Source organism: Chrysochloris asiatica, unplaced genomic scaffold (assembly GCF_000296735.1).
Source record: "Chrysochloris asiatica unplaced genomic scaffold, ChrAsi1.0 scaffold00075, whole genome shotgun sequence".
Taxonomy (NCBI): Eukaryota; Metazoa; Chordata; class Mammalia; order Afrosoricida; family Chrysochloridae; genus Chrysochloris; species Chrysochloris asiatica.
Window position 1 is genome coordinate 3,323,611 of NW_006408593.1, and position 10,051 is coordinate 3,333,661.

Below are 10,051 nucleotides of genomic sequence, written 5' to 3' on the forward strand. Positions count from 1 at the left end.
GAAGAATACTGAAAGTATCATGGACTGTCAGAAGAACAAACAAAACTGTGTTGGAAGAAGTATTGCCAGAATGCTCCTTAGAAGCCAGAACAGTGCAACTTCATCTTTCATATGTCAGACATGCTATCAAGAAGGACCAGTCCCAGGAAAAGGACATCATCCATGGTAAAGTGGTGGTGGTGGTAGTGGCTATGTGCCAAGGAGTTGGTTCCAACTCATAGCAAACCTGTATAGGGTCCCAAGGCTATAAATCTTTACAGGAGCAGAAAGCCTCATCTTTCTCCTGAGAAGCGGCTAGAGGATTTGAATTGCTGACTATTAGGTTAGCAGCTCACCTCTAAATCCATGATAAAGTGGAGGATCAGTGAAAAAGAGGAAGACCCCCAACAACCTGGATTGTCACAGTATTAGCAGCAATAGGCTCAAGCATAATTGTGAAAATGGAACATGACTGAGTAGAGTTTTGCTTGGCTGTATATAGGATTGCAGTAAGTTGGAACCAATTCAATGGCACCTGGCAACAACAACAACGCTCCTTAAAGGAAAAGACTGTCCAATATTTTTTATTCCCAATATCTTGCACATTGTTGGCATATAATAATGTAAGCACTCAATTAATTAAATGATGTATTTCTTGTTGTTACTAAGAGCTATTGAGTTGGTTCTGACTTACTGCAACCATGTATAGGGCTATTAAGGAATGGCTGGTGGATTTGAACCACCAACATTGTGGTTCAAACTGACCTGGCAATTTAGTGCACTATCATGCCGTGTTATACAATGAGGAAACACTGAATTGGATCAAATATTTAAACCTAACATTCAATCTGTATTTAAAGATCTACAGCGTCCCTTCCATGCCTTTTTATAGAGGCAGCTCTTTCTTGGATTGCACTGTTAGTTCCCACCTCCAATCTGTCAAATACTACCATGACATGTGTGGTGCTATGATTCTGGAAACAATATCACTGGTATTTCAAGTAGCAGCATTGTCACCTATGGTGGACAGTTTCAATGGAACACCCATACTAGCAAAGGCTAGGAAGAAAGTTCTTTTGATGTATTTTTGCAAATTAGCAAACGAAAACCCTATGGATCGTCCTCTATAGTACAGGAAGACCAACGCCTTGGGGTGAAAGGCAATCAAAATACTTACTGGTCAAAGCAGGGTACTTCAGTATAACCCAAATTTGGGGATGACATAGTGCCTGGACCACCACTGCTTTGTCAGTTTATCATACTGTGGTGGCTTCTGTGTTGCTGTGATTCTAGAAGCTATGCCAGCAGTATTTCAAATACCAGCAGAATCACCCATGGTGGACAAGTTTCAGATGATCATCCAGACTAGACATACTAAGAAGAAACAGAGACAGATTACTTCTGAATATTTAGTTGCTGAAACCCTTATGAATAGCAGTAGAACACTGTCATACATCACCAAAATATTGAATAGTGAAACATGATGAAGAGCACCAGAATTCTGTCAGATATACTGCTGGAATATGAGCCCCTAAGGTTGGAAGGGACTCAAAATACAACTGGGGAAGGGCTGCCACCTAAAACTAAGAGATGACCATGATTAGGTGAACAGAGTAAAGCATTTGGGATCTTTATTTGTTGATGGGGAACAACTCAAAATGAAGAGAAACAACTGTAAACATTTATTCATAATCAGAACATGGAATGTACAAAGTACGTACCTAGGAAGTTGTCAAAAATGAGATGGAGCACATTAACTTTGATATCCTAGAAATTAGTGAGCTGAATGGACTGGCATTGGCCATTTTGAAGCTGACAATCACAGGGTTTACTATGCCATTAAGGAGGACTGCTGTAGCATTCTTCATCAAAAAGACTCCATCAGGGTCTGTCTTGAAGTACAACATTATCTGTGATAGGATAATATCCATACACCTACAAGGAAGACCAGTTAATATAAATATAATTCAAATTTACTTACACACCAACTACTAAAGCCAATGATGATGAAATTGAAGAATTCTACCAACTTCTTCATTCTGAAATTGATTAAACATGCAATCAAGATGTATTGATAATGATTAGATGATTAGAATGCAGACGTTGGAAGCTAAGAGGAAGGCTCAGCAACTAGAAAATATGGGCATGATGATAGAAAAGATACTGAGATTACATGATAGAATTTTGCAAGACCAATGACTTCTTCATCACAGATACCTTTTTTTTAACAACATAAAACAGATGGACTCACCAGACAGAATACACAGAAATCAAGTTGACTAAATCTGTGGAAAGAGACAGTGGAAAAGCGCCACATTGTCAATCAAAACAAGACTGGGGCAGACTGTGGAACAGACCATCAATTGTTCATATGCAAGCTTAGGCTGAAGCTGATAAAAATTAAAACAAGTTCATAAGAGCCAAAATACGACCTTGACCATATTCCACCCAAATATAGAGATCACCTCAAGAAAAGAATTGATGCTTTAGACAGTAAAGACTGAAAACCAGATGAGTTGTGGGATGACATCGAGAATATCATACAGGAAGAAAGCAAAAGGCAGTTAAGAAAACAAGAAAGAAGGAAAAGACCACAATAAATGTCAGAATAGACTCGGAAACTTGCTCTCATGAGTACAGATGCTAAAGCTAATGAAAGAAATGAGGAGGTAAAAGAACTGAATAAAAAATTCAAAAGGCAGCTTGAGAAGACAAAGACAAATATAATAATGAAGTTTTCTAAGACCAGGAGTTAGAAAACCAAAACATGATCAGCAGTCCTCAAGCTGAGGGAACTGAAGAAAAAATTAAGTCTTGACTTGCAATATTGAAGGAATCCATGGGCAAAATACTGAATGATGCAAGAAGCATCAAAAGAAGATAGAAAGAGTACACACAGTCATTTTACCAAAAAGAATTGGTCAATGTCCAACCATTTCAAGAGGTAATGATACTAAAGGAAGAAGTCCAAGGTGCACTGAAGACATTGGCAAAGAACAAGGCTCCAGTAATTGATGGAATACAAGTTAAAATCTCTCAATAAAATGATGCAGCACTGGAGACACTCACTCATCTATGCCTAAAAATCTAGAAAACTACCACCTTGCCAAATTGACTGGAAGAGATCCACATTTGTGCCCATTACAAAGAGAGGTGACTCAACAGAATATGAAAATCATCAGAAAATATCATTAATATCCCATGCAAGCAATTTTTTTCTAACGATAAGTCAAAAATGGTTGTAACCACACATTGGCAGAGAACTTCCAGAGGTTCAAAAAGAGGACATGGAATGAGGGATATCACTGCTGATGCCAAATGGGTCTTGGCTAAAAGCAGAGAATACCAGAAAGATGTTTACCTGTGCTTTTTATTGACTATGCAAAAGGTTTTGATTGTATGGATCACGACAAGCTATTGACAGCATTGCAGAGAATGAATATTCCAGAATACTTAATTGGGCTCATGAGAACCATGAACACAGATGAACAGGCAGTTGTTCAAACAGAACAAGGAAATACTGAATGGTTTAAAGTTATGAAAGGTGTTCACCAGGCTTGTATTTTTTCACCATACTTTTTGAATCTGTATGCTGAACAAATAATCCGAGAAGCTGGATTCCATGAAGAAAAGCATGGCATCACAAACGGAGGAAGACTCATTAACAAACTGCTATATGCAGATGACACAACCTTGCTTGCGGAAAGTGAAGAGGACTTAAAATATTGATGAAGATCAAAGACCACAGCCTTCGGTATGGGTTGCATCTCAATGCAAAGAAAACAAAAATCCTCACCACTGTACCAATAAGCAACATCTTCATCAATGGAGAAAAGACTGAAATTGTCAAAGACTTCATTTGCTTGAATAAACCATTAACTCTCACAGAAGCAGCTGTCAAGAAATCAAACGACATATTGCATTAGGCAAATCCATTACACAAAACCTCTTTAAAGTGTTGAAGAGCAAAGATGTCAATTTGAGGACTAAGGTATTACTGACTCAAACTATAGTATTTTCAATAACTTCCTCATATGCATGTGAAAGTTGGATACTGAATAAGGAAGACTGTAGAAGAACTGATGCATTTGAGGTATGGTATTGGAGGAGAATATTAAAAATACTATAGATTCCCAAATGAACAAACCAATCTGTGTTGGAGGAAGTATAACCATAATGCTCCTTGGAAGCTAGGATGACCAGACTTTGTTTCTTACACTTGGGACATATTATCAGCAGGGACCAGTTCCTGGAGAAGGATATCATGTTTGGTAAAATGAATGATTGGATAAAAAGAGAGAAACCCACCAATGAGATGGAGTAACACAGTGTGGGCAGCAATGGGCTCAGGATTCGCAATGATTCGTGAGGTTGGTGCAGGAATAATCAGTGTTTCATCCTGTTGTACATAAAGTTGCTATGAGTCGGTACAGACTTGACAGCACCTACCAATAACAAAAGGATCTCTGGTAGTGAAGTGGTTACGAATTGGGCTGTGGACCGCAGGGTCAGCAGTTTGAAACTACCAGCTGTTCCACGGAAGAAAGATGAGGCTTTCTGCTCCCGTAAACATTTACAGCCTCGGAAAACCTGTGCAGGGTTGCTATGAGTCAGAACCAACTCTACGGCACGTAACAACAACAACCATCAATAACAACAACAGTACTTGGAAGCTTTTTTTTTTTTTCTGTTGTTCATGAGATCACATGAGTTGACACAACTCAATGATAACTAATAAGAACAAAGCTAGTCCATGTTATCTAATTGATTCTTCATGTCTCCATTTTTCTTTGATAGTATCTTCCCTTTGGTTGTATTCACTATTTATCAAAAGAAATGTTTTACTGGGTATGAAAATTAACAAATAAGTGTTGAAATATAGGAACACAATATTTTCAGAATTTTTTCTTTGCTTTCAGTCCGTATTATTCATTTGCGTTTTCATGAGTTATTCTCATATACAGCAGCAGACTGTAGACCCATGGACTGAGAAAGCTTGTATTTCTGTGGGCTGGAGGCTAAATTGAATTATGTGACCTTTAGACAATTAAATGAATTTTTTTTTGTATATCAAATATTTCTGCTTTGTTGATTTGTGAAAAATAAAATGTAAAAGGGAAGCCCCAGGGAGGAAGCAGGATAACAGGTATTGCAGGGAAGGGATTGTAACCATTTCCATGAAACAAAAAATCTGACTGGTTGAAAATAAAGCTGAGGATCTTGTCTGTTAACCTTCTCTCAAGTCACAACAAAAGTTTTGTGCTTTTTTTTAAGTTAGTGTCTGGCTGCTAAGGCATTGCCTACGTTTTTCTTTATCTTAGCTGTTTTGCAAGTGAAAACATTCTTGAAGCCTAACGGTTATTTTTCAAGTAGTTTAGACAGCTTCAAGTGTTGTTTCATACACTCAGAAGGATTAATTATTGACTTCATGAAAACATTTTACATGATGAGATGTTAAAGAACTACTGAGGTTAATAAAGGGATTTTTTTTTAATGGAAAGAACATGAAAATATGATACTTTAGCTATGGTATCTGTCAAAAAGACATCATCAACATTTGATGAGAATATAAAATTGAATCATAATGCAATTCTAAAAATAAAATACCTGGGAATGAATAACAATGATGAGAAATAAACTGTTTTGATTGATGGCCTTTGAGTACTAGTTGATTCACAAGGTTTGCCATTTGAAACTCCTTTGTGAAATTCAATAGCAGTCACTATAAAAGATATTGCTACCATTGGCTCAATAATCAATTCAGTGTTTCAAAGTTGTTGATCTATCAATTTCATTAGTGAACGCCAAGGAACAAGAACTAAGCTAACACTAATTACCAAAAGTATGTCCCAGAAGAGAAGTCTATTTTCTTAGAGAACATCTAACAGAACACAAGGGATGGCATGTACTGAGGAAAGTGTTAACAGTCTTCTGTTCTGAATACTAAATGCCATGGCTAAACCAAGGCTTGCTATAGCCATCTGCAGACTCCAGTTCTCTTCTTTTACCCTTGGTTTTCTTTCTCAATTTTATGCAGTGGAAAGAGTTTGTTTTCGTTATTTCCATACCTGGAATGGAGATGACACGTCCTTTACAGGGCTTTTTAGGCAGTAAATATAGGTGTCCTCCAATGTTTTCTTTCTTCCTTTCTCTTTTGAGTTTATAATTTCAAAATGTCAATAATGCTATATACAGACAAATACACTATTTTAGAGAAATTTAATACACTAATTTTAAAATACACTCACCTATTCTGGTATGTGTCATGGTCACCTTGAACTTCAAGGACAGTGGTTCAAACTCACCAGCCACTCCTTGGAAACCCTATACAGGGTTGTTATGGATCAGAACTGACTCGACTTGATGGCACTTAATACCCTCACCTCCACTACTCTTTCAAGGCTCAGTTAGAAAATGGGTGAATGCACCTCCTAAGCTATAAGCACACAGAGGTTTGTTTTGCTTTGTTTTTTACATTACTTTAGGAATGTCTACTGGTATCCTACTAATTTCCAAGAGCCCACAATTTATTTCTGTCATTAATCTAATTGTGAGTTTTTATTCCTACCATCAGTGCTTTCTATTTCAGTAATAGGATTCATGATCAATTGAGTTTTATGTTAGTTTAATGATAATGTCAATATATTGAAACCATGTTGACCAGTAAATGAGACTTCTACCTCATTAGCATAAAATTTCTCAGGAAAAAAATAAAAATTCTAGCTAGCTAGCTATCTTTCATATGGAGCGCTGGTAGCATAGTGCTTGCAAGTCGGGTTGCTAACCTCAAGGTCAGCAGTTCAAAACTAGCAGCCATTATGAGGAAGAAAGATGAGGCTTTCTGCACCCATAAAGACTTACAGACTCCAAAACCCAATGCAGGGTCATTGTAAATCGGAACTGACTCCACAGCACACAACTACCACCATCATACATATTGGCATTTGTCTCAGGTACACACTAGCTTTACAGGGTTTTTGCTTAGAAAAGGCTGTGAAAGTATAAAATGATTTCCTTAAATTTTTAAAGAATAGCATATATCCATAAAACATGGAAGCAGGACTGGATGGTGGATAGGATAGAAGTGCAGTGAGGAGCTCTGTCAGCAATAACACAGAATACCGGACAAAGTAGGTTCAGGGGATGGTTCCAGAACTCTGAACCATATATAAAGTAGTATATAGAAAGTTGGAAGGCTTACAGCCAGTGGAATGTGTAGCAGAAGCAAGAAATCTAGTGCTTGCAGGTCCAACAGCCTCAGGGGTTCCTGGAGCAACCATCTTGGGTGATATGGAGTGGGGGAAGGATCAGAGAGCCTCTACAGATGCCTGACCAATCCTCAGAGATAAAGGTGTGGACATTCTTTTCTTTTTTGTCTATTCTTTGGTCTCTCGCTCTCTGGGCACTTCCATTCTGATGACTAAAGGGGGTGCCAGAGCGAGTGGACACCACCCCCAAAAGGTTCTATTATGCAAGTGCACAGACCTGCTCAAAATTTAAAGAACAGTTTCCACTTAAACCCAAATGGCAGCGCAAAATGGCCACAGCCGGTCCTGAACTGTTTATCACTGGGAAAAAGGCCTAAAAGGGAGTTGTAGAGTGGGAAAGAGACATAGACTAAAAAGGAAACATGCTGAAACTTAAATAATGAGTTATGTCATAACGACCAACAGTGGTACCTTAAATTTCTCAGGTGGCTTTGAAGGCAAGAAGCTGAGGGAGCAACATTAAAATCATACTTATATTTGGCTATAGATTTTTTTTTCCTCTCTCTTCACTTTTTTCTGTGATTATAGACCACAATATCCAATCTGTCTTTTTTGCAGTTGCTGTTTTGTTTTTGGTTCCCTCTTGACATTAATGAAGCTCTTTCTCTCCCTTCATTACCCAAGAAGAGACAGCAATCGCGGTCATATAGTCAAGCTACAATCACACCCTATAAAATCCCACAATCCAGGTCAGAACCAATTCCAGCTGCCATCCACCAGATAGGCAGCTGACACCTGTGACAGTTACTCTGAGTTGAGTAATTGTTGTTGTTGTTGTTATGTGCTATGGAGTTGGTTCCGACTCATAGCGACCCTGTACAGGGTTTCTGAGGCTGTAAATCTTTACGGGAACAGAAAGCCTCATCTTTCTCCCACGGAACAGCTGGTAGTTTCAAACTGATGACCTTGCAGTTTGCAGCCGATTCGCAACCACTACACTACTAGAGCTCCTTAGAAAAGTGAAAAAGGAAACCCATCTCCTGATCACATCTACCTAGAGGCAATCAGAAAACATAATAAAATATCAACATACATTCATCTAAGTATTAAGGTCACAGTTAACTACTAAATATGCCCAAGAAAACATGACTATCTCTGGACACTATTCAGAAACAAGATAAAGTGACTGAGACAAATGATCTGGAGGTAGACCTAAACTTCATATTGGAAGGGGGGCAGGCTTTGGAAATGCCTGAGAAGGAATTCAGAAAAATGATAATGAAATGTATCAAAATACTTTACAGAAGAGTTAAGAAAGATAAGGAAGAAGTCAGGGAGCAGTACAGGAACAATCAAATAAGATAGATACAGCATTAGAAACAATTCAAAATCTACAAAAAAAGTCCAAACAATTAATAATGGAATATCAGAAATGAATACTACAATGTAAGGGCAAAGGAGTAGAATTGAAGAGACAGAAGCCAGAACTAATGAGCTGGAAGACAAATCTCTCAATACTACTAAGATAGAAGAGCAAGCAGAACAGAGGATAAACAAATATGAATGAAGGTATAAGATTCATGTTGGACAGCATGAAGAAGAATAACTTAGGAATAATCGGCATTCCAAAACAGGACGAATCACACAAGTGCAGAAAGGAGACAGGTGAAATGCTGTTGGGAGAAAATGTCCCTAACATCCTGAAAAGTGAAAAGATAAGCATTCAAGAAGTTCAATGAACCCATGGAAAGCTAGACCCCAAAAGAAAGGCACCAAGACATATCATAATCAAGCTGTCCAAAATCAAAGATAAGGAGAGAATCCTGAAATCAGCTAGGGAAAAGAGAAGTGTTATATATAAAGGCGAGCAAATCAGAATAAGCTTGGATCTCTCAGCAGAAACCATGCATGCAAGAAGGCAAAGGAGAGACACATTTTACACCCTGAAAGGAAAAAAAAAAGCTGCCAAACAAGAATCCTCCACCCAGCAAAGCTGTCAATCAAATATAAGGGTATAATCAAAACATTCCAGGATAAATAGAAGCTATGGGATTTTTCCAAGGCCAACCCTGCACTACAAAACATCCTAAAGAGAGTTCTGTGGACTGAAAACCAATAAGAACAGACAACAACCACAGATTGACATACAAGGCAGCACTACCTGGAACTCAACTGACAAATGGAAAAGCAGAGAACAGAACAAAAAAACTATAAGAACAAATTCAGAGGATCTGGGAGGTCAGTCTATGAGCAAAACAATTACAATGTGAAAGAAGGTAAACACAGAGGAACAGAGATCCAGGTGGTAAGAAGGTCAGGTAGATTACAGGATAAAATACACTGTCTTAAATGGAGGGAAAAGTTAATAGAATACAAGGTAACCTCAAAGAAAATTAATGCTTCACAACATACCAAAAAATGAAAAACCAAGAACATGATAATTTTAAAACTAAAACACAAAACCATGAACTCAGAGCAGAAGACATGCAGACCAAAGAAACCAGCAGCACCACAAAACAGACAAATAAATAAACATAATGGCAGCAATCAAATGAACAGAAGTGGCAATACTAACCTCTGATAAACTTTAAGGCAAAAACCTGTATAATAGATAAAGATGGATATTATCTTATGATTAAAGGGACAACTGAAGAAGCAGACATAAAATTAATAAAATCTATGCTCAAATGAAAGAGTTCCAAAATACACAAAGCTAACTCTAATAGAACACAGAACTAATAGATCAAAGAACACAGCCTTCAGTATGGCTTGCATCTCAATGTCAGAAAAACAAAAATCCTCACCACTGGACCAATAAACAACATTCTTATCAATGGAGAAAAGACTGAAGTTGTCAAGGACTT